This window comes from Poeciliopsis prolifica, unplaced genomic scaffold (genome assembly GCF_027474105.1).
Source record: "Poeciliopsis prolifica strain line A6 unplaced genomic scaffold, Auburn_PproV2 SCAFFOLD007, whole genome shotgun sequence".
NCBI classification, from domain to species: domain Eukaryota; kingdom Metazoa; phylum Chordata; class Actinopteri; order Cyprinodontiformes; family Poeciliidae; genus Poeciliopsis; species Poeciliopsis prolifica.
In genome coordinates, this window is record NW_026562382.1 from 8,986,701 (window position 1) to 9,010,832 (window position 24,132).

Genomic DNA, 24,132 nt, shown 5'->3' on the forward strand with positions numbered 1-24,132 from the left:
TGTGGGATTTCTAAATTATTCTAGACTGATAGATGTCAGTGACTGTGTTGTTTGTTCTTCAGATTGGACACAATCTGTTTTTTGTTTTTAGATCTTGTCTGCTTTGTGTTGTCAGAAAGGTTCTATTTAAAGTTTGATTAAAGTTATTTCTTTATAGTATATAAATCAGGATAGGGGAAAGAAAAACAATAAAAAAACTGTTCCTTATTGTAATTACATACCTTTTGACGAGTGGGTCTTGGATCGCTTCCTGGCACATACAACTCCAGTGCAACGTTGCAATAACTACCAAAAGTGGCCATAGGAGGGCAGCATAAGACCACCAACGGGTTTTTATTTAATCCGTAATTAGTAAGCAAACACTGTGGCTCTGTTCAGTGAGCTTCAACAGTTTATTGAATATTGAATAGAGTTTGTTAATTTCTCTTCACACTCAATCATATCAAACAGTCAAACATAATTAAGCGTTTAAAGATTAGATTTTACAGGCTATCAATTAGGCTCTGACATGTCCTTGGAACTTTCTGCAAGTAAGACATTTCAGATAATCTGTTGCAGTATTTCACACAAACCTGGATGGTGAGAAACTCCTGTTACAGCTTGCTAATGCTGGAAATATCTGGGATATAAGGCAGATATTTTCCAGCTTTTCCAGCCTTTCAAATAGTCTAAGCATACACAAGTATGCTTAGACAATCTTTTCAACAGGTTTAACCTTCACAGCTGTGTAAATGAAATTGGAATAAATTGACCACCACTGGGTTTGGTTTAAACAAGCCTGAAGAGACAGAACGGGATGTTTGGATGTGTTGTATGCTTACTACCAAACCCCACAGATGTGCCGCATTTCTCTCAGAGCCGTTTTCTCATCTAAACACTAACAGTTTGGGGAAAAATAAACAGAATGGAGATCTTTTTTTTTTCCGACCTGCTTCCTGAAAGCACGCGATTGAGATATAATATTTTATATCATGTCTTATCTTTTCATCTTTGCCGCTGGATGCAAATTGAGCCTGTGGCAGAGGGCTGCTGCTGTTCCCAGCAGGACGTCCATCCGTTTTGAGCCGACTCCTTAGCATCAGGAGCAGCTGCGGGGAGGACAGAGGAAGGTCACAACCAAAATGAGACTCAGTGTGTTCAGCAACAAAAGAGCCTTGGCCCTGTGGTTTCAAGGGCAAGATTTATGCAAAGAAAAAAAAAAAATCTCTGCACATGAAAAATTGAGCACAGTGGAGCTCATTAAGGTGTTAGTCATGCACAATATCTTTCAAATCAAATGCTACAAAGCCTCAGTCTTTTCGCTGTCATTTCAGGGATCGTCTCCTCACTGCTTAATATGCTGCAGCACACTGACTGCTGTTCAAATACATTCCATAGTTCTTGAGTGCTTACTAACTTGAAGGATTTTCTCCCTGATGTGTTAAGTACTCAGCAGATCAGAAGTAGCTGCTCCCTGCAAATGATAGCTCTGAATTCAGAGGTGAAGGATACAATAAATTAGCCTTTTCATGTATAATTTCATAATCAGAATAAAACCATTAAGTGTTATCCTAATCAGCGGTGTAAATAGCATTTCATTTGGTATAGTGACATACCAGAATAGTCTCGGTCAGCTTTCATTGTGCTTACACAAGAAGAGCTTTTATATCATATCATCCATCCATTTTCTTACACCCTCATCCCTAGTGAGGTCTGCAGGGGTGCTGGTGCCTATCTCCACCGAGACATTTCGTACACCCTGGACAGGTCGCTAGTCCACCACAGGGCAACACAGAGACAGACAGCCATGCGCACACTGTGCAGCCCAGGTCTTGTATTAATGAGCTGAAATGTCAATCAAAGAGGAACATGAGGAGGAATTGCTATTTCTCAGTATTTCTTAATATGATTGAAACTATAAAGAAACTACTGAAAAATAAAAAATTAGCACTATAAACAAGCTTGTAGAATATTTAACAGCAATAAGCACATTTTTTTAGATCATTCTTCTAATTGGGAGATTGAAAAAAACTAACTGGTAAATACAAAAGTGATCTAAGTTCCAAATATTGAATAGAGTAAATGAAGTCAAAAATATTGGGTGGTGACTTTTATTATTTATATCTAAGGAATAAAAATGATTTATCTTGCTATAATTGACCAAATAACTTTATTAACAAAACAATACTTAAAGTAACTTTTCATTCTAAGGTTTTCTAGGAGATTGAAAGGCGAGTGGTAGAAGTGACACTTTCTGACAACATTTTGTCAATCTTTCATTCATAGTCAGTTGTTTTGAAATCAATTACACTGCTTTTGTTTTAAATAGTCCATTGAGTGTGTTGTTAGATTTATTGTTTTTCCTTTTCTGTTTTCCATATTCGTGGTGCAGCACTGGAGGAGCTGTGTTCATAAAGCCTGTAAAATCTCATTTCATTCATGCCATCTGTTCTGCCTCTTGCTCCCACTGGCATAAATGTGATTAACGCGCCTCTTTTGGAAAAAGAGACTACACCGGACCAATGAAAACTATAAAAAAAATTTAAAAAAACATCCAAATATTTAAATTATTTGATTATATGTCCTTAAATGTATAGAATATGCAGGTTTAGAAAGTAAATATGTGTTTATGTGTGTTTGAAATACTTAAGAGTACAGATTAGAGGCAAAACACTTTTATATTTTATTGTGATCATGCATGCATATATAATAGCTTTTAGACAGAGAAGGGTGGGACAGTAGGTCAAGTTTGGTCAACCTCTTTTTTTGCCTGTTCCTTGGCAAGGCTTGGCAGTGAATGATTGGCTGTTTAAATTACATCAGCGGGACACTTGAGGACACCACCAGGCAGCTTTCAACAGACAGCTTTGTTCGTTCCTCAGTCTTGCGCAACAAGCAGCAAACTATGTGGCTGAGAAATGACTCCCATGCAACACCAAGAACTTCGAGCAACCAGATGTTTTCCTCCCTGAGCTTGTTGTTATCACACTTGTTTTATAGGACATCCGTGACATCGGTTCAGACTGTCAGCATGCCAATTAGCAAACATTTAGCATATGCTCGGAGATGTGATAATTCACAGCACGTTATGTGACAATATCTGCCACACAGCCATATGGTCGTAGTGCATTAATATATCAAAACAGATGAGACTAAACAACATTATTGGAAATTTTCTCCTTGTTCGGAAAAATGGAAAAAAAAGGTCAGCAGTGCAACTTCCAATTGTATAGATTTACTTTTAATGTTTAAAGATCATATATCATCATTTTTGCACCTTTTTCATTCTAGCTGTGTTCAGATATGTCTCACGATGGTTCTGTTCATTAAAAAAAAAAGATGAAATATGTGAAAAAGCACGAAATAAAACATTTTCCTGCACAAGGCAAATAAAACTTGCAATGGAGGAAAAAAAAACCCGATACGTTTGGAATGGTTAACTTGGACATCAGTGGATTACACAATGATACAAGACAAAAAGGAGTGATTGCATCAAATAAAAAAAATGTATGAAGATCTGTCCAATGAAGAGGAGGATACCTATCAAACCAGTACTCTACAGAAGAATTAAAAGTTTCAAAAGTCTCACTTTGGTATCTCCTGACTAGTGGTTTCAAACAACGCAATTTAGGTTATTTTGTTAATTTTGCCACATCATTTAGTTATAGACATGCAACACAAAATAACTCAATTTAATGCTACATTCGCTACATAGCCCTCATATCCATCTTAGAAACAGTCATCTATATCAGACATATAGAGATGTCTGATAACCTGATATTTCCCTGAGATCTTCGTTTTTTTCCCTCGATGTCTTTGTCATTGGTGGAGCGATACTGACCCCTACTGGCAGAGCAGGTGATGGACAACAACATACTGTATTTTTAGCGAAAATTAATGATTCTTTGTGCTCTAACCCCAAAAGCACAACTAGTAAAGAACACAGAAGACACAAAGCAATATATATATTTACATAAACTATCATGATACCATGGCCACAGAAGCACAATTGTGAAAAGTTAAAAATGTATAATCTCTTACACTTCAATATATTTTATATTAGTAAATGTGAATTCAAGATGGAATCTTTGACAACAGAATAACATTACCCACAAACAAAGCCGCTTTTAAATCTATTTAGTTTATTTAATTAGCACCAATTCATTAAAAAAAATGATTGCCAGGTATTTTACATAAACAGAGCATTCCAATATAGTACTAGTTATGCTACAGTTGTTGTTTGCCGCCGTTCAACTTTCTAAGAAACCCTAATCCTATATAACACTGTACAAATTAGAGCAAGTCTATTCTGACTTAATAACAGCTTTGCGGCGTAAACATTGAACTCAGTTGGCCCAAACTTGTGCCTGCTATTTTAGCAGGTAGAAGGCTTATTTTGTTTCTAACAAGTTGGTTATCATACACCAATATTCACCCAAGTCATTAACACAACATGCTAATATTAACAGAATAAAACAACATTGTTTTACATTTGAGCTTTTCTAAATATTACTTTGGAAACGGCTGATTGGGTATAAATACAAATACTGTATTTTGGTCCATCCATTATCCATCCATCCATCCATCCATCCATCCATCCATCCATCCATCCATCCATCCATCCATCCATCCATCCATCCATCCATCCATCCATCCATCCATCCATCCATCCATTTTCTTTACACCCTTATCTCTACTGGGGTTCGGAGGGGTGCTGGTACTTATCTCCAGCGAGACATTTAGGACAAGTCGCCAGTCTGTCGCAAAATGGGGAATTATAAAGCTCTCAATTTCTATCCCAATGTTTGGTTAAACTACCCAACTTCTGTCTCAACTTAGATTTAAGACAAAACCCAGTAGATGCTGTGAGTGAAACTGAGTTTAGGAGTTTAGTTTTCACTCATCATTGTGCTATTGCTGTTCAGGAGATTTGGAGGTGTAGGGTCAGGAGTCATATTTTTGCTGAACATACTACTACAGTCTTTTAATTCACTCAGTCCTATGTTTGCCAACTACAAGACACTGATGAAAAGATCCTAGAATTGCCACAGTTTAAACTTTAACTTTGCTTTGACACGGTTGGAAAATGACACATATCCTTGGGTCAAATCTATTGATATAGTTAGAAGTGTTTTCAGTGAAAAGGAGGTCTTTAGCTGGCAAAAATACCCTGCTAAGATGTTTTTTTGAAAGTGTTGTTAATGTTTAATGTAACACCAACTTTATAATTCAAAAGTTGTATTTGTCAGCTGTGAGCTGCCCTGAAGGAGCAGTATTTTTTGCACACAGAGGGAAGTACTGAAGCCATATCAACTAGATTGTGAAACTCTTATGGAATTGCAAAATGCCATAGGTGATTTATTTCACTCCTGATTCAATTGAAAGACATGTGATATTTCTCTCCATACCAGAGGTTTGAAGTTGTTTTCACCAGATATCTGATCTGAGATTTTTTTTTTTAACAAACTACTTTTTTTTTTTATTATTTGTTCCGGGAAAGTGGAGTTCTCTTTCCTCCGGAGTAACTCTGGAGAATATTTGTTGAGGCGATGAAAGCAAATAAACTAAACACGGTTGATCAGCTCCAGTAGTATGAAACACAATCCCACAGATAAAGCATTGCTGTTCGGTTCATTAGACGCGTTCTCCACTTCTCGTTCTTGCTATCACCACAAGTTTGACAAGATTCTGCCCTGAAACAATAGATGAGAGCTTTGATATTTTCCCAGACTGAATTTTTGCAGCGTTGAGTTGACAGTGCACATCTGCTGTAAAATGTTTGAAGCCTCTTCACATCCACATGTGGTGAGTTAATCTGGGGTTAGGCTGTTTGCTGGAAATTTGCTGAAGTCATCCAATTCTACTTTGCTCAAAGGAACTATAAAGGTGTAATCACCCCACCTCCACAGGTGTGTGAAAAGCCCCTTCCTGTCTCATTCAACAGTTTGTTTCACCGCCGCCTCGGCAGCAAACATCTGTAACTTTGGAAAAATGTTCTCATGGCATATTAACTAGTATCTTCAAACACAAGAAACACATTTTTTTGGTTAAAAAACAAATTGACCTTCTTTGTAAGAAAAAATCAACTTTCTTCTCATACTGAATAAAAAAGTTAACTATTTTTTTATAGAGCTAAATTGATGGGACTACTTTGGGGGACCACTGCACATGTCCCTTGCGCTTCAAATGTATACAAAGATAAGTAGCTTAAGGTAAGCAAAATTCCATCATCTGTGTTACACTTTGTTTTTTAGCATGTATTGACAAATGATAAACAAAATCACTTGATATTAACTGCAGCGATTAACATGAAAGTTACCCAATCTCATGTTGTGATGGCCAAACATTGTGTCAACAGTGTTGAATATTCACTGTGTTTCTCAGTCTGAAATATTAAATTTGCTCGCATGGCAAAGCAAAGGAGTTAGACTTATTTTCTGAGAAATAATTATTTAACCACCTGGGGATCCAGTAGATCTTGTATAGAACATTTAACTTTATTTTCAAAATGTCAAACCATTATTACCATTCATCAAAATGCACACATTTAAAGTCGTACAAAGACTTACAATCGGTTTTCTTCCCACATGTGTTGTAGGATCCTAAAGCCTATCTCAGCCGAGAATATACCTAGCTGCTTCTGAGAAAACTTATTCTATCGTTTATCTTCAAAACGTGCAAATTTAATCTGTTGCAAAACCTTAAAATGAGAGAAGTATTTTAACGCTCTCAGGCTCTAATTACTTGCAAAGACCGGCTAAGTTGTTGCAAATCTGCAACACCTGCCTGGAGAGGGTTAAATTAGATTAATTTAGTGACGGTTAAATTTCAGACCTTTATGCTTGCTGTAGAGAAAGGAAGAGTTTAAAATAAAAATCTCTATTTTAGGCTATAAACTCTCCTGAACACCTTCAAGGGCATTTTACATCTCCCCCATTCAAGTGCCAGAAATCTTAAATGACATCTTAATGTGGATAGAAATTTTTGGGGCAAAAAATAAAATTACTTTAAAGGTGAGCTGTTTCTGCTTTTCAAGCCATCCTAAATCAAGTTGGAGATGATGGCATATACTCGCTCAAACAGATGTCTATCTTGTGCAATTAGTTGTTTTTTTTTTTTCTGAAGAGCTCAATAGGTTTTGTCCCTTAGGCATAAGCTGAATAGTAAGAAATAAAGTGGCTCAAACTATCTAATAAACTATCTAAACTAAAATAACCTCATGAACACTTAGAGATTTACTTATCTCCAAACTTCCTGTGCATCTAATCTCACACAAGCTGACTGCCGGTTTCCAAAGTGTTCTTGTTTTGTTTTGTTTGTTTTGTTTTGACCAGAAGTGTTCCTGCTTTTAAAAAGTTTGCCCTAGTGGACTCTGTTAAGCTTGCCAAAGTTTTTTTTATTATTATTATTATTATTTTTTCCTTGAAACTTCAAATTACATACCATGAATGTTCATATGCAGGCATTTTCTTGAGTTCAACAGATAAAATCCACACAAATAAATGTAGTTTTAGCTAAAACTCTTCACACTTTTACTCGAGGGATGCACACCCAATTCCTCAAATATGATCTCATTATTACAAGTACGAAATTGTTTTCAGAGTGAGTCATCCATCTCAAAGGATGAATTCTCATTAGGATGGAGGAAAAACCAATTCTCTCTTGCTCAACAGTGAGATACCCCAGTTCCCCGCTCTTCCTCTCCCTCTCTCCTCTTGATCTTTATTGTCTCTGCTTGGTTACACAAAACAGGCAACAGTGACACTGAAAATAGGCCCTCAATTAGCATTATCTGATGCCAGAGTCCATCTTAAAGTCTTGCAAAGACAAAATCAGTGCAGCCATTTACTTTTACCCCATTCTTGATGGAGTCGATTTTCTGCCAGTTCTCGTAATTTATAGGAATAAAAAACTTGATCCTTCCAGTGGCAGCTTTTCAAAGGGTTAAATACTCCTTCAGAGCCTTCCATGATCCTGTATAAACCTGTAAAGCAGATGACAGGCTGCATGCATGCATGCGTGTGTGTGTGTGTGTCTAAGGGAGGTATTTGCGAATACACACCCTAGTAAAGAGGAGTGTTTGCAGGCAAGAACACCTTTCAGTCTTCTGTCTCCTGCCTGTCTTCCTCCTCAGGGAAATAGCCAACCGTCTAAAAATAATTCTCTGCTTCTTCCTTCTCCACCAGAAAGAGATCATACAGCCATGGGGACGAAGGTAAGATCTGATCAAGAAGCATTTCTGTTGGACTGAAGGAGTTCCAACTCTTAAGATTTTGATTTGGTTGAATCAAGTAGAAAGCTGGTCAGCTCAGGCAGAGCAGTAGGGAATCCTGCAGGTCTTTCTGAAAAAGACATTATTGATTTCAGAATATCGATCAGAACACATTAAGCCTCGTACCTGGACGCTTGTTATTTTTTTTCTACTGAAACAGGCATGTTGCAGTCTGCATGAGTGAACACGTGCATGGAGGAGAGCTGGGAGAAGCACTGAACTTTATGAACTCATTAACAGAGTTTTGGCTGTTTGAGTTATGTACTTACAAAGTCAGTTCAGACGGGAGCCAGATGCTTTGTCACAAAAACGTCCCTGTTTTCACATGCTTCACATCTGCTGACAGCTGAGGAGCTCTGATATGTCAGCTTCCTCGTAAAACAGCTGCTGGTGAAAACATTCATCTGGCAAAAAGGTATTATATCACTCTCACAGGAAGTGAGAGCGAAATAATACAGAAATAAAGGTAAAGACCAACTTTCAATGAGCAGTCTTGGTTTTGTCCTGTCCAGATTGTTTTTATAAAGCAATACAGTCTTGCTCTGGCAAAGTCTGGACATGCAATATTGCTGAACTCACTTGGATTTTCTTTTTTTTTTCCATGAGGTAAGCTTTGCTATTTTTTTCTTACTTCTTGAAAGACCAGGCAAATGTGTGTTTTTTTATGCTATTCTTTTTCCTGGTTTCTAGAATTGACTTAATTTGACAATATAAATGGATAATTTTGGTCAATGCGCTCTGAATGTAAAAATGCCACTATTGTTTTCATCACTTAGCTCTTTTTCCACAGCCCTGCCTCCAAATCATAAACACAACCATATCCATTGCACTCTCAGTGCCAACTTCATTAGCAGCTGTGAGGCTTTTGTGCCTGGTTGTTGTGACGGGGCAAGAGCTGTCGCTAGATCTCTCCCATTATGACAGCCAATAACAGCACAAAGAAGCAGGATGTTAAGAATTATGTGTGTGCATATCCACAGTCAACTTTTAGGACCATGAATTTGGAATATTCCCAAGAAGCCAGTCTTTATTACGAAGAGGTGAAAGGTCAGAATTAATCAAGCACTGATTTTAGTTAAAAGAAAATTTTATTTACTGCAGTTGACAATCTGATGAATGGGGAGCAGTTCAGTGCATTGCAAAGCTTTGGAAAATAGTAATATTGCTGTAACAAAGTCTTGCTTTTTTTGTAAAAGTATGTAAAATAAGCAGTGAACACATGTAAGTTTTTGTTAACTGAAATGTTGCTAATGAGGCAATTGACCATTCCCATTGGAGGTTTTGAAATGTAACTGCAAACATTAATTATTATTATTATAAGAAGGCAATTCACTGTGATTGCCTGCTTGTGTAAACTTGTTTGATCTGGTGAAACAACCAACACTAAATGTGGAAGTAAAGAATGTGGAAACTAAACAAGACAAAGAAACAGGGCCTGCTTTTAGCACAGCTCTATCCATTTTATGGGCATTGTATTTGCTGTGTTTGTGAGATACTGTGATATAAAAGGTTGCAGTTATCAAGACGTACTTTTTTTAAATGCTATTTGTCTCAGATGGTAAAAACTGGACTTCACCACTGAGGTGATCTCCCTGTCAAGAATAATGTAATCATCCATTTTTTACCTCAGGATTGATGGCAGTGCCTTTCAAATACTGTGCCAGGGGGTCAAGATCTATGAAGGGTGACATGCTCGAAGCTCTGAAAAACAAAACCTCTCTTCTCATCATTAAATTCATCTTAAGTTCATCAAGGAATTAAAACATTAATAAGAAAGTACCTCTCTTCTTGTTCTTGTTTTCATAAAGATGAACAAAATATTTTAGCTTTATAAAGTTGGAGCCCAAGGGAAATGAAGAAAAAAAAAATGAAATGAAAAGAGAGAGATCCAAGAACTGAGCCTTGCGGAACTCCACAAGGAAATGAAACAGAAAGATTTGAAATTTTCCAGGCTGACACAAAATGCTCTGTCAGATAGGAGCTACAGCAGGCAAAAGCAGTTCATCGGAAGCCTGTAAGGTTCTCTAAGTGACAAATTAAAATTTTGTGGCCCACAGTATCAAATCCAGCACTTGAATCGAATAAAACCCAATATCACACAATTTGCAGAGTCTGTGGCTACAAGAATATCATTAAAAATCATAAGCAATGCAGATCATGTGCAGTCACATAATTTAAAACCTTACTGCAAAACCTGGGGAATGTTATTTGCTGTTTAAAATTCCATGAACTGTTTATAAATAATTTTCTCCAAAACTTTTGAAAGGAAAGATAGCTTTTAGATAGAAGTAAAGATTAGCAATCCAGTTGGATCCTTCACAACTGCCTGACAGTGATGCCAACAGTCCTTTAATATTTGAAATAACACTTATCCTTTTTCCACTTCCTTTCTGCTTTCCAGAAATACTGCTGAAATTTGTTCAGTTTAGAGCTGGAGGTGGTAAATGTTATGCTGATTTTAGACATGTTCTTCCATGTGTATTGTAAACTTTTCCTCCACAGATTACTATCGTTGACGCGAGAAGAAGTCATATTGAAACACAAAGTCGACTTTAATATTCATAATTCATAATTTCTCCCACTTTCTAAGTGGTTAATTTATTTAACTGAGATGTCAGAATTTCTGTGCTCTGACTACAATACAATGTGCATTAAGCCATATCCTAACAGTAGGATAGTTTTCATTAATGATGATAATGGATATTACTGAAAATATCTTTCAGTAGTGATTTGGAAAGTAATAACCAGAGCCGAGCAAAACAAAAAGTACTAGAAAATTGGTGAGATTTACCTGTACACATAAATTTGTGGAATTTTTGCAAGGTACAGTGCCAAGTCAAGATTAGATGGTGATTTACCAAAGAAGGCTGAAAAGAAATCAAAATGTCTTTGAGCAAAGTATGAGTTTACGGTGTTTATGTTTCCCCAAAATAGTAGCTGCATTTTCCTTGAATTACACATAAAGTAAAAGTATAATGTTGTATGTATATGGCATTAAAGCTGGAAAACATTGTTAAAGGGACTTATAATGGTGTTTTTTACATCACAGAAACTGGAGGTTTAGTTGTGCAATCAAGTTTGAGATCTAGTGCATGCAGTTCTGTGCAATGAAATATAGCTGAGACCCATGCCAGAAATATTGCAGAAAAATAAATAAATACATAAATAATCACCAATTTCTCTAACTTTAGAGTTTGTGCTTCTGCAGCCAAGATTCAGGAATGTCCTGCAATGTCCTGAAGAAATATGTTGACGTCTTGATAGACAACAATTGAGAATATTAAGTTGTGCATCCCAATAGTAAAATTGATGGAAAATATGTCACTAATAGATATCAACCCTTAGGATTGATTTTAGGATTATCTAAAATATATCGCTGTTTTAGAAATATCATCTCAATAATGTTAACTGCTCATCAACAAAGTCAACATGCCCAGGTCAACAGTTTGTTAAAAACCTAGGAGAAAACTGAAATTTAGCTAATCCTGACTCAAACAGCTGGGCTGAGGCATTTGGCTCTGACTGCCTCCTTGGACATGTGAACACAGCCCCACCACAGATGTTCAGATTGAGTCCAGCAAAACTTGGTCAAGTGTGACGGTTGTAATGTTTAACAGAGAGGGAGGAACAGCATTGTCTGAAAACTCCTCACCCGGCGGAGAACAATTTCTTATCTGCATTTGTCGAACAGGTTCTGTCTTTCAAGCGACTACTGCTTGTAAAGCAAGAATACAAACTGAGGCCGGGGGTTTGGGTGTACAGCCAGAAAGTGCAGGGGGTGGAGAGGGCAAAAGCTTCACAATCATCAGCTTTGATAAAGTTAGTTACCTGGAGATTGGCGATAAAGACGTGATAAATTCTCTGAGATAGATTCCCACACAAGCTGGAAGCAATTACTGAGTCATCTAAGCAGAAAGAATGCAGCAGGCATTCACTGAACCCTTTCGAAAAAGTAGATACGTTTTCTTTTCCGTAAAAAAAAAAAAAAAAGGAAAAAAAAAAAAGTCAAGACTTTCTGAGAAGCAGTTTGTGGTGTGGACTTAAAATAGTAGATGATATTTCTTTTCCAAAATCCCGTCCCATATTTGTTTAAGCGAGAAAGCACCAGACAGTAAAGTATTTTCCATATTTTTTTAGCCACAAAGTACAACCAGTTTCTTTGGGACATGATCAGTGACTTTTTATTTTGACCACAACAGTTTCTTTTGATCCCTTGTTATAGTACATACAATAAAACATAAAGACTTCTTTTTGAATAGCAAAGTTTACTTTATTGTTCAAAAAGCAGATTGTCGGCAAACTTTGAAGGACTGTGTAAAGTATTCAGGGCTCTTAGAATTATAATAAAAACTTAATTGTATTGATATTTTATTGAAATTGTCTTTCACAAATTTTGTTCTCAGATTTTCCCAGATGTAGCTTCTTTCATCTTGGTGTTAACTCTTACCAGCTTTAATGTCCTTGCAACCTTTGTCACTGCAATACAAATATAGACCTATCACAAATATAGTCATGTATGAACTTGTTTGACCTGGTGAATCAAATCATCGAGTTTCTTCATGGGGATGATATGTTGAGCATGATGTGGAGTGCTAATTTCTTGCCACTTACATTTGCGAGTTTTGAGTTTATTTTGGTGTCGTCTGACCCAAACCCCTTCTTCCACATATTTGCTGTAGATATTCCCTACATGCCTTCTGGGAAAATGCAAACCTTTTTTTTTTTTTTTTTTTTTTTTTTTTTGGCCATTATTTTTGCAATAGTTGTAAGGATTGTGAATTAACAAAACAAATGTTAATAGAGTTTCTTTAGGACGTTGCTCTTTCATAAGTATAAACAGTGGTGCTCATCAGGTTTCATAAACATTTCAAAGTAAATTAAGTCTCTGTATGTATGTGCACAGAATAAGTTAGTTTAATTGACTGCAGACGAAAAATTAGAGAGGACCGCAAGATTAAATCTGATGGTGGCATTTTCACAACCATTATGCTGCTGAGGGGCATAAGGATCAATACCAGATTGCTTCCCACACCAGTCCTGCTTATTTAGCCTGCTAACCTCTAGCTAAATGCAGAAGATGGTGTGTCGTTTGAGAGCATATACCTAAAACTTACCAGATTTCTTTGAACTAACTTTACTTGCTCTGAAAATAAACCACTGTGAGAGTTAATTAGCTTTTGAATAACATTTTTATTCATTTGGCTAATATTCAAGCTGATTGTAGGTTAGTCATTGGCAGTGTGTCTTAAGGCATAAAAGCAATTAAAAAGTTGAACTTTTGCCACGACAAGGACAGCCTTTGCTTTCATCTTATTATTAACTGGCAGAGTGAGGACTGTTCTAGTTAGGAAAATGATTATAGTCCCTTAGATCAGCACTTGTACTGTAAACGACCATCCCAATGCCTGTAAGCACACGCTAACCTAATTAAACATCTACCTTCAGAGTTTAATTACTGTGATTACATAGAAGTTTGATGCCAAACATAATATTATAAAAGACATTTTCTAAATGTGAGATGGGTCATTGTTTTCTTTTTGCATCATTTGGTGAGCAGAAGTTGGTTAAAGGGATGTATGGGGTGTGTGTGTGTGTGTGTGTGTGTGTGTGTGTGTGAGTGTGTGTGTGCGCTAAACGCAGCGATGCAGCATAACCCTGGAGACATGGTCCCATCTGTTCAAGGCCGGGCCTCATAGTTAGAAACTCATCAAAATGTGGTCCCCAAGGTTTGTGTACCCCCTTCTCCCCCCCACTTTGTCTCTCCATTTGCTACCTCTTTGTCTTTTTGTTGTGAGGGTGGGTGGGGAGTCAGGGGCAACTGCTCAACCCCAAAAAGGGGGTGGGGGTGCATTAATGAAAAACATATCCATGAAATGGCCTGGTGGACGTGATGCTTGCTGGTCATGATTTATGCTTGCATGAACATATAGCCAGGGATGGGGCTGGGGTTGGGTGGGGAGATCCAGCAATGAAGGAGGCGTGAGGAAAACAGAGCAGCTAGGATGCTACTGTATGTTTTGTTTATTCTCTCCTCAATGTGCCACTGAAATAGAGAGCTCAATGGGAGATTCCTTTTCATTTTGTGCTTGAAAATTACCTCAAAGATTTCTCAGGACTTTAGCATGTGAGTTGATTTCATTATTTATTTCCCGGCTGCTGAAGATAAATGAATTTGCATTTGAGACAATTCAATTTGTTTCTACCTTACTCAACCTATTTGCCTGCTTTAAAGCTGTCTAATGACTATTTATTTTAAAACTGTTATTTGAAAAATCGTATTCGTCTTTGTGTGCATAAATTAGGATTTCTTTGTTTGGCATGACTTGTGGAACTGCTTATAGTGCAAATTGATAGCTAACCTTATGACATGATGACTATGCAGGTGGAAGAAAAAAATAATCCTCCCTCTTCTTTCCCAATTATTAACGTTTATGTAACATTCAATTTCATGGCCTGTTTTGCTCCAACTACTTATCTTACTTTTCAGGAGGGTGTTTCTGGCCCTCTGCAGGTCTTTTTCTAATTAAATGCAGCTTGATGTGCCAGCCATCATCAAGAAGACTGCCTTAGGCTGCAAATGGCCTCATTTAATGGAGATGAATATTCATTTGTTTGGAATAATTTTGTGGACAGTTATGCTATTAATTGATAAGGGAATATATGTGATTTTTTTTTTCTTTTTAGGCTGTAATTATATGGGGATTATTTTAGAATATTTGTAAGTTTCACTGCCTCGATACAAATGCAGAAACAGAAACAATCATTTTCGATTTGTGATTTTATATTGGCTCCTTAAGATAGGGTGTTGTGAAAAAGTATTTCCTGCCCTAACAATTTATTCTGTTATTTTATAGCATTAAACTAATATCAGACAATGATATGAAGGAAAACAAAGTGCAGTTTTAGAATTTCCTTCATTTTATAAAGTGAAATTAAATTATCCAGACCAACCGGGCCTTGTTAGGAAAAGCCTCTGAAACCTAATAACTGGTGGTAACATCTTTGGGAGCAACAACTCCCATGATAACTGGCAACGAGTCTTTAATTTTTGTGGAAATATCTTGGTTCCCATGTTTTTGCAGAGTTGTTTTATCTTGGGGACATTGGAGGGTTTTTAAGCATGAAGAATCTGTGTTAGGTAATTCCACATCATCTCAATGGGATTTGGCAAGGCCACTCCAAAGCCACCATTTTGGTTTTAATTTGAGCCCTTCTGAAGTGAACTTTTTGGATCACTGTCCTGTTCCAAAGAATTTCTGCTACAAACATCAAGTCATCATGGTCCTGAAATGGCAAAACAAGCCTCCCTCCAATTTAAGGTTTTCTGTATGATGTAACATTTTTTTAAGTTACATGTCTTATGAAGGATGCAGCAGGATGACTTCCAAAAAGTTCCACTTTTGTCTACCAGAAAAATGAATCTTCTAAATGTGAGATGGGTCATTGTTTCCTTTTTGCTCACCAGTCAATATCGCCTTGGAGCTTGCCCATGGATAGTATTTTTGCTCAGTCACTTTCTGATAATAAGCCCTAACTTTGACAAATGAAGATTGCAGTGTTTAGGTGTTATTCTGGGTTTGTTTGTGACCTTCAGGGTGAGTCATCAGTGGAACGATTTTTGTAGACTGGTCATATTTCTTAATTCTACAAACCTGGCTATAATCAGGCCTGTTGGGGTTGAGTGAAATTAAATCAAAATGCTTATAATAATTGCTTTATAACTTAACAGGGGATTCTTTGGCATTACTTTTTGTCATAGTTTCCAGATTGGCTACACAGTATAATTTCAAAACTGCATATTGTGGATACACAAACTATTAATTGCTTATTTTAAAATGTTTTAGGATCTGAAAAACTTAATAGTGACAGCTAAAGCACTTAATTAAATGTTCTGTCAGGAATCTATCTCATATATCCAAAAAATAACAACCTTATATCTCTTTTCTTGAAAGCAAGAGAAACCTTGTGTGTCAAACCAGAGCAAGGAACAGCCTCAGTTTCCAGCAGGAGAGGTGGAGACGGGTTACTGGAAACCACAAACCAGACACATTTTCTTTTGTGGAAAGATAAAAACAAAAACAGAGTTTTTTTTTTTTTTTTTTATTTGATGTTTTTACAGTTCAGAGAAGGATGTGACCTTTGGACTGACCAAAGAGAGCAGATCAGTTTTCTCTGGCCTCACATATCTGCTTGTCTCTCAAATCAAAGTAAATAGTCATAATTTTATGTCATTTTGTCACAAAAAAATAATTTTCTGTGTGCGAAATGAATTCATAGAAGCAGACGCTTTAATGAGAGAACTTGCAATTTATCTCAGTTTTTATTGGGGCTGGGAGGGTGGGGCTGTTTTCATTTTTTACTTCATGCAGTATTTCTGTCAACTACTCATGGTCATATGTGGTATAGAATACATTTAGACTAGAACAGACTTTGAACAACAATGGCGACATGCTAAAGGACACTAATTATAAAACAAACTTGTCTTTCTTAACAGCTCATCAGAACCACAGGGTGATCCCCTCGTTTATGCAGTAGTTCCTGTAAAAAGACCCTTCATCAAATACTGAGTGCAAAAACAGTGTGGGACATGGTATAATTACACATCAAGTAATTATATTAATCTTAAGGAATATTCAAATTTTCTGAAAAACTGAATTTGGACTCTTACTTAGTTGTGTGTCATAATCATCTTGACAAAAATAAGCTTAATAATATATCTCTGCATGTATTTTATGTGATTGAAGTAAAAAAAAAATTGTAATTAATATAACACAGTACATAAACTTGAATTACTTTAGCGTTTTCTGTGTGTTTTTCATTGGACATGGATTTGCTGAGCACTGTTTACAAATCTATTAGTGTTCAGAATGAGTCAAGCACAGGCATCAGATTCACAGCCGTGCTTAATGTGTCTGTTGTGTCTCTTCATTTGTCAGCTAAAGTGTTTAGTCTTGGTCCTGTGAGGGGAGTGACCTCTTTCAGGTATTGTCTCAGTCACAGTGTCTCTACACATTTCACTTCCTTACAAAATGCTGTTGACTTCAAATTGGCATTGGATGTCGGGAGGAAGAAGAAACTAACAGACAGTGGTAGGCTTGACGAAGAAACAAGCAATCTGTGAAGAGAGAGCTGAGGGTTGGCCAGTGAAAAGATTCGAATGGCATTTGGCTCGAGAAGCAGGATGCATCCCTGCTCCTGCCAAACTGCCATGGCAACGGCAGCTTAATGCATCCCTCGTAGTCCCCCCCCTGCTGAGTGTCCAGACTGTACCAATGTGTCATTTAAAACATCTTGACATTATTCAGCTTGACCCTAGCATTCACCCAACTACCAACGTATTAAACGAAGCACTTTTTTTTTTCTCAAATCCAGATGCAGAGACATTTGCTGTCAAGTCTCAGAAGTCTCCAGCTTTATTCTAAACGGCATGCAAATGAGTGAATTGTGTAAAAGTCTATTATGGCTGTGCATGTAAGCTTAACAGAGCAATCCTAGCCATCTTAGAGCTCCCATTTGTCATGCCGGGCACCTCTGCTCCCTGGTGACCAATCAGGAGTGTTTCCTCAGAGGCTAAAAGCAGCCCCTCACCTCCTCATCATCGCAAGTGATTGACAGCTTCCACAGGAAGGAGGGGGTGGTTATTTACCTCCTCGTGTTCTCATGGGACCAAGTTAATGATCCCAGCCAACAAAATAACACAAAGAGGGAAAAGCCTGAGAAGTTGGTGCCTGGTTGAACCATTTGGAGCAGTTTTGGCTTCCTTTGGAGAGGGTTAGAAAAAGAGAGGCTTGTGTGAGAAGACTTTCAGAGACAGGAGGAAAGCAGATGAAGCGGCATCACCCAGACAGTTAAAAAGTAGAAGGAGTCTTCTGAGCAAAGTCACAATTTTTAGTGAACTCTCATCTTTGGTTTCTCTATATATTTTGAATCATCCAGACTGGACTGTCTGGTTGAGTGACTAACAGGCTGAGAGGTAAGACACACTTTGTATCTTTGGAGAAGGCCGCATAAAAAGTCCAGATGAAAGAGCAAGAGTTTCTGTTAAAGCTTTGACAGTGTATTGGTCTGCTTGCATTGAATCTGCTTCACAGTATTCCGTAAATATTTGCATGTAGGATGTAAATATTTTTTGAGCAAGAGGTTGAATATGAACAAGCAGTTTAGTGGCACTCAGTGGCCTTCTGCATCCGTTCATATCCATTCACTCAAGGGGTACTTAATTAGATACATCTCTGATTGTTTGGTAAACAGTGAATCACCCAATCAGATGGCAGCAGCTCAATGTATTTAAGCACTCGGGCATCTAGAAATAGGCAAACATGACTTGCTAAACTTTAAACTGAGCATCAGAATGTGACAGAAATGGGATTTAAGTGATTTTGAATGTGGCGTGGTGGTTTCTGACTATTTTAAAAACTGCTGATCGACTGAAATTTTCACATACAGCCACTACTCAGGTTTACAGCGAATGGTTCAAAAAGTGACATTTCTGTGGCTGAAAAACAGGCTACAGGCATCAGAGGTCAAAGAATTATAGAAAGACTGGTTTGTGATAACAGAACAGGTAGCAGTAGCTGAAATAACCACTGGTTACAATCAAGATATGAAGAGTTGTGTCTCTGGTACAATATGTCAAACCCTTAAGCAGACTGGCTTCAGCAGCAGAGGACCACACAGGGTGACCCTCCTATCTGTAAAGAGCAGGAAACTGGGACCACAATCAGTCTCACCAAATTAGACAACAATGAAAAAAATGCTTCCTTGTGTGATTAGACTTCATATTAGCTGAGAGTCAAAAATATTTCAAACGGTGCAAAAGCATGTCTTTCCTGCTTTGGGTCAAAAGTTTAGTGTGGTGGTGTAATGATTTTGACCTTTTAACCAAATGAGAATTGTTTGAATTGATGGATTTTCTAGGCAGCAAAATATAAGTATTATAGACTTCAGAATTTCACATTATGGTGGCTAGATTTAAGCTGATTGTCCTGTAAAATCATTACTGTTACTTTTTTAAGGGAATATTGACTATTAAGTTCCTAAACTGTTTTAGTTTCTCATTTTTATTTTCACACCATTCTGGATTCAGCAAGCTGAGCTGAAACATGAGGATTCCCGGGCATGGGAATGTGGCTACTTTATAATCCAAGTGAAATTATGCCATTTGCACTGTGGTTTGCACAAAACATGCATCTTGCACAGCGATCTAATTCAAAAAAAAAATCCTCTTGTCTGTGACAAAGTTGTCTTAGTTAACGGCATCTAAACTTTCAGCTGAGGAACTGATCAGACTTGATGCGATCTCTGTGTCTTGCACTGTTTACGTGCCAACCGTGTCAGTCTTTCCACATGTTAGTTATTTTCTAAGCAACTGAGGAATTGTGAGCAGACGTCAAAGATGTGAAATAACTTTCAACGCTTTTAAAGTCTGCGGTCACAAATCTCAGCGCATTCCTGTGTTTAATCTCAGAAATATGGCTGATAACAACTAGCATCTGTATTAAAGTATATTCCTTGACTTCAGTTATTCTTGCTGTGAGCATGACACAAATTTTCAGCTCCAGTACTTTCAACTACATTTAATGAGGTTAAGGACGACAGTAATGGAATCTAACAGTTTAATTTTGTTTCTGGTGTTCAGCTGGAGGCATCTATGTGAGTTTGAAAAACCTTTGCTCCAAGTTATGTCTGTTAGCCTCAAGTTATAGTGCAGAGAAGCAAAAGTCCTGCCCCCCCTTTCACACTATTGGCTTCTCCAATATCCTGCAGCCCACTGCATCTAGATGGGATGGTTTTCAGTCAGAGTAGATAAAAAGGTGGCAAGTTTTGATCCTCCCGCGGGCTCAGAGGCGAGGGTTAAGAGCTCAGAAACTCACAGAGACTCTGAGAGGCGAGTCACTACGCTTTAAGTTCAGACCGCCACAGTGGATCAGCTTCGCAGAGACGAAATATCAGCAGTGAATGTCTGTGGAGGGGGCTCTGTACTTTCCCGTGCTTCTTTACGGCTGGAACCATGAGGCAGGTAAGTCAGGAGGTCACTCAGAACACAGCCAGTGTGTAATGTTACTGTGGCTTTGTGGAGTTGTTTTCCTGCTAGAACATGAGTCATAATGTGTTTCCAAAGCTCCAGGCAGGGATCTTTTGAGGTGCAAAAGTTGCCGGGCTATGTTATTTTTCCAAATGTTTTGAACGAGATTGCATGAGAGGTATGATGACTAAGCAAGGTCTGAAGGGAATTTCTGGAATTAAACAGCACAAAAATGAGTGGGTTGAGGCTACAGCAGACTTCCTGTGTAAAAACAGTCATTTGCAACAGCTTTGAGACATTTTCAAACACATTTTCGACTGCAGATTTTCTGGAAATTGGATGAAATATTCTATGGCACATTTACTTTAGTTTGGTGCATTATTTTTGAGTGTGCACCTTCAAAAGGATGGTATTTCTCGCCTTTTACTATTGCAATTTTGACAACAGATCCTTTTTTTTTTTTAATCATTATCACATGTCAGTCCACTTTATCGTGGAGGACGAAAACACACTTTCTTGTGGCTCCTATTAATTAATAAACGGTTGTTTTAAAAAGAAATGCAGAGCACCTTTCCAAATGAGCACACTGCTTCCGATCACTACTGTGACTAATAGACAACAAGCTGTCACCATGCCAGCACATGTGGAGATCTTTATAGCGTTTATTGAACCAATGAATTGCTCGAAGGGATTGCTAAGAATTGTTTTAATAGTCGGTTTAGGCTTTATAAGCAGTCGATATCTCACCTATAGCATAACAGATAACCTTCTTTCTTAATACAAATCCAGACGAGTTGGTTCTGGAGGCTAAACGTTAGTCTAGGAGGGGCTAAGACTATAGTAGAATCAAAACAACTCCAGTGTCAAAAACACCACCTTAGCTTTAAGCCCAAAAGCTATTTAAAAAAAAACTTTAAGACGTATTGTCATGTTTGAATTAGAAAGTTATTCATGTGACTGGAGATAAAGTGGGTGATGCAGCACCTATGACTTTCCTGTGTAAATCATTTGCAGAGAACAGAACAGGTAATGCCTTTGTTTACACTGCAAGTATCTGATAGAAAATTCAGTGCAAAGAAATTCCAATATATTAGTAGTTTATGTAAATGCCATTATATCAGACTTTTTTGGCTATCTTAAATTAGGAACATTGTTTTCTTCAAAGTTCCCAGTTTGTTTAAAACAGCGAGTAGTGACATCACACTGTCTCCTCAGTTTCCTTTGCAGCTAATTACTTTCTAGGTAGATGTATTCCAACAAAGTGCAACTTAGATGAATATTCAACTCTTGACAAAACAGCATCTGGAAAAAAACGACACTTCTTAACATTGGAGGCAAAAAAAATCTATTTTGGTCTTTGCCCTTGTTGGACTAGCCATTACCCCCAGACTTTAACCTTCAGTCTCTGAGATCCTAATCTGGATCACTCCAAAGAAGCAAAACTGTATTTACTGTGAAAATGGGATGATCTCAAAAAGGCGAAAAGTTTCTAAAATTGGTACAAACAAAAGTAGTTCCCCCCCCCCCTTTTTTAACAAGCATTATCTTCTACAAAGTTTAATCTTAGAGTTCTAACGGCTGTGTTAAATGTCCAAAAGACAAAGTTAGGTTAGAGCAAGAAGAACTAAAGCTTCCGAAGAGATTGTTGAGATACTCTTACTTTTGAGATACGTTTTCAGATTTTACCAGAAGTAGTTATTTGAAAGTGACCGTCGTTAAAGCGGGCATATTTTCCTCACATTCTGATCCAATGTTTGTCAACGTATTGCTAAAAGTGTGACGGTGTGAAGACTTTCTTGCATGCGGTTATGCAACACCACCACAAGATGTCGCCATTCGCGTGTTTTCTCCACTCGGAAATCGTCACTCACAAACGACTTCTCCAAACTTAGCAAAACTAATTGAGCACGTTGACATTTGAACTCAACGAGTATCAGGGCAGCTTTAACCGCGTATGGACTTGGAGGAAGCGGGTGGCAGCTGCATTGCCTGGAAAGTCACATTCCTTGAAGTTCCTGTGGTCGTGGAAAGGCTAGGGTGTTTTCCCGCTGATGGCACCTGCCAAGCCTCGCAGAGGAAATGAGAAGTTGCTGCCGACCAGCATGACCTGCGTTCCTCGGACTGGAAGACAGGAAACCAAATGAAACTTGTTCGCACAACCAGACTTCCGAAATACCAGAAACGATGCATTTGGAGCCGCGGTGTTCACCTGAAGCTTATTATTAGCCCGGAACGCCGCTGTTCTTCTCCGTGCCAACATGTACAGATGAGGTTAAACTCCAGTCGCAGGGATGCTAGAGTTAGTAATTAGGTTGCGCTCTTTAATCATTTAAACTACAGCCTGTGTCTCGGCCGTACAGGCTCCATTAACGATGATCTGGGTAATGTGTGCAGCTGCAGACCAGGTAGATTAGTCAGTCTAATCAGCTGGCCGCTGCCACCGCAGCTGTAAATCATATTAGGCCTGAGTGGGCCGCTGCTGAGCTGAGCAGAACTGAGGAGAAGGACCTCGCTGCACTGAGCACAGCCTGCTGCTTCTGCTGCTCCTCCAAGCCCTGGCCCCCCTCCATTGGTCACAGCCACGCTACCAGGACAGGATTACAGATAAATATGTTAGGTGTCAGCCCGGGGAAGAAGACAGAGAGCAATAACAATCTTTCAGAGGCTGAATAGCCTACATGGATCAGGACTATCATTAAGGGTGATAAAAGACCATAACCAAAAGGATTAGAGAGCGTTTGAGCGGGAAATTGCCCTCATATCAAAGACATTTTAATTGTTTCATCTATAAAGGAGCCATTACTTCCTAATCAAAATGTAGCTCCACATGACATTTCAGTACCTTGGTTCATCGTTTGGAGCTGAATTCCAGTGTTTTAAGCCAAGCTTTACTTAACACTTCCTGAAAAAAAGTCTATTTCTTTTTTTTCCCCCAGTTAACTTTTTCACATTAAAATAAGAAGCTCTATATCAACATTTTGGACAATGACCCTACAGGCATTGAATCATCGGCATGATCATGGCACTCATCAGCGGTACAACCTTCCATCAACTATGACCAGCTTTTGAAAAAAGGTCCCACACCCAGATGTTGCCAACACCATGTTTTACAGTGGAGTACGTTCAGGTAGATGCAGGGTGTTATCCAGTAAACACACAATTCAGTTGTAAAACAAAAACAGAATTAAAACAGTTTGAGAACATTTTTGGTTGAGATCATGTCAAAAAATGTTTAAAGCACGAAGAAAAAAAAAACAGAAAAGAGCTGAAGCTTTTTTTTTCTAACCTAATTTAAAGTTAAAATAAAAGGAGTTCATGCTGGGAAACAGTAGTTCTTAAAACCCCTTAACTGTCAAGTGAACATGAGTATCCTAGTGACCTTTGGCTTCCATGTAAGTGTTTTAGGAGAGACAATTAAGGCATGTGTGAATGAAACACGTTTTCCAACATGTTTACTGTGTCCCTTATGTGTGTGTCCTGCAAACTGCAAACTGGACTGAAGGACCTTTCTCAATAATGCCTTTCTTTATGCCACTGGCAGGTATGCAGTGGTGCCATGATCTGTCTATGTAATCAAAGCTTGTGACATTGTTTTAAACTGCACCCTGACATTACCCCTGAGCTGTCAGACATGTTCCTTTGTCTTCATGATGCTTTTGTACATTAATGAGCTTTAACAAACTCATAACTGATTCACAGAACAGCTGGGTTTATTTGAGATTAAATTGCACACAGATAGTTTCATATGAAATGAATATGTATTGGTATGTCAATCAGATTCACATTTTTAATGTAAAACTGATTAGTATGAGCTTTAAAGTTAGAATGTGAGCAAAGGTTATTCAGTTCACGTTGT

The 24,132-nt window shown here is 37.9% G+C and overlaps 1 protein-coding gene across 3 annotated transcripts in view; it reads left to right on the forward strand.

The window, feature by feature from the left end:
- The first annotated feature begins 8,102 nt into the window (after positions 1 to 8,102).
- mid1 (midline 1) overlaps positions 8,103 to 24,132 on the forward strand; it is a 38,960-nt gene continuing 22,930 nt past the window's right edge. For 2 of the 3 annotated variants that reach the window (XM_055032251.1, XM_055032247.1), the window contains exon 1: positions 8,103 to 8,194. The gene's annotated coding sequence lies outside the window, so the exon portion shown is untranslated. Of the gene's footprint in view, positions 8,195 to 20,117; positions 20,271 to 24,132 lie in introns of those variants that run through there. The other variant, XM_055032249.1, reaches the window with a different exon arrangement.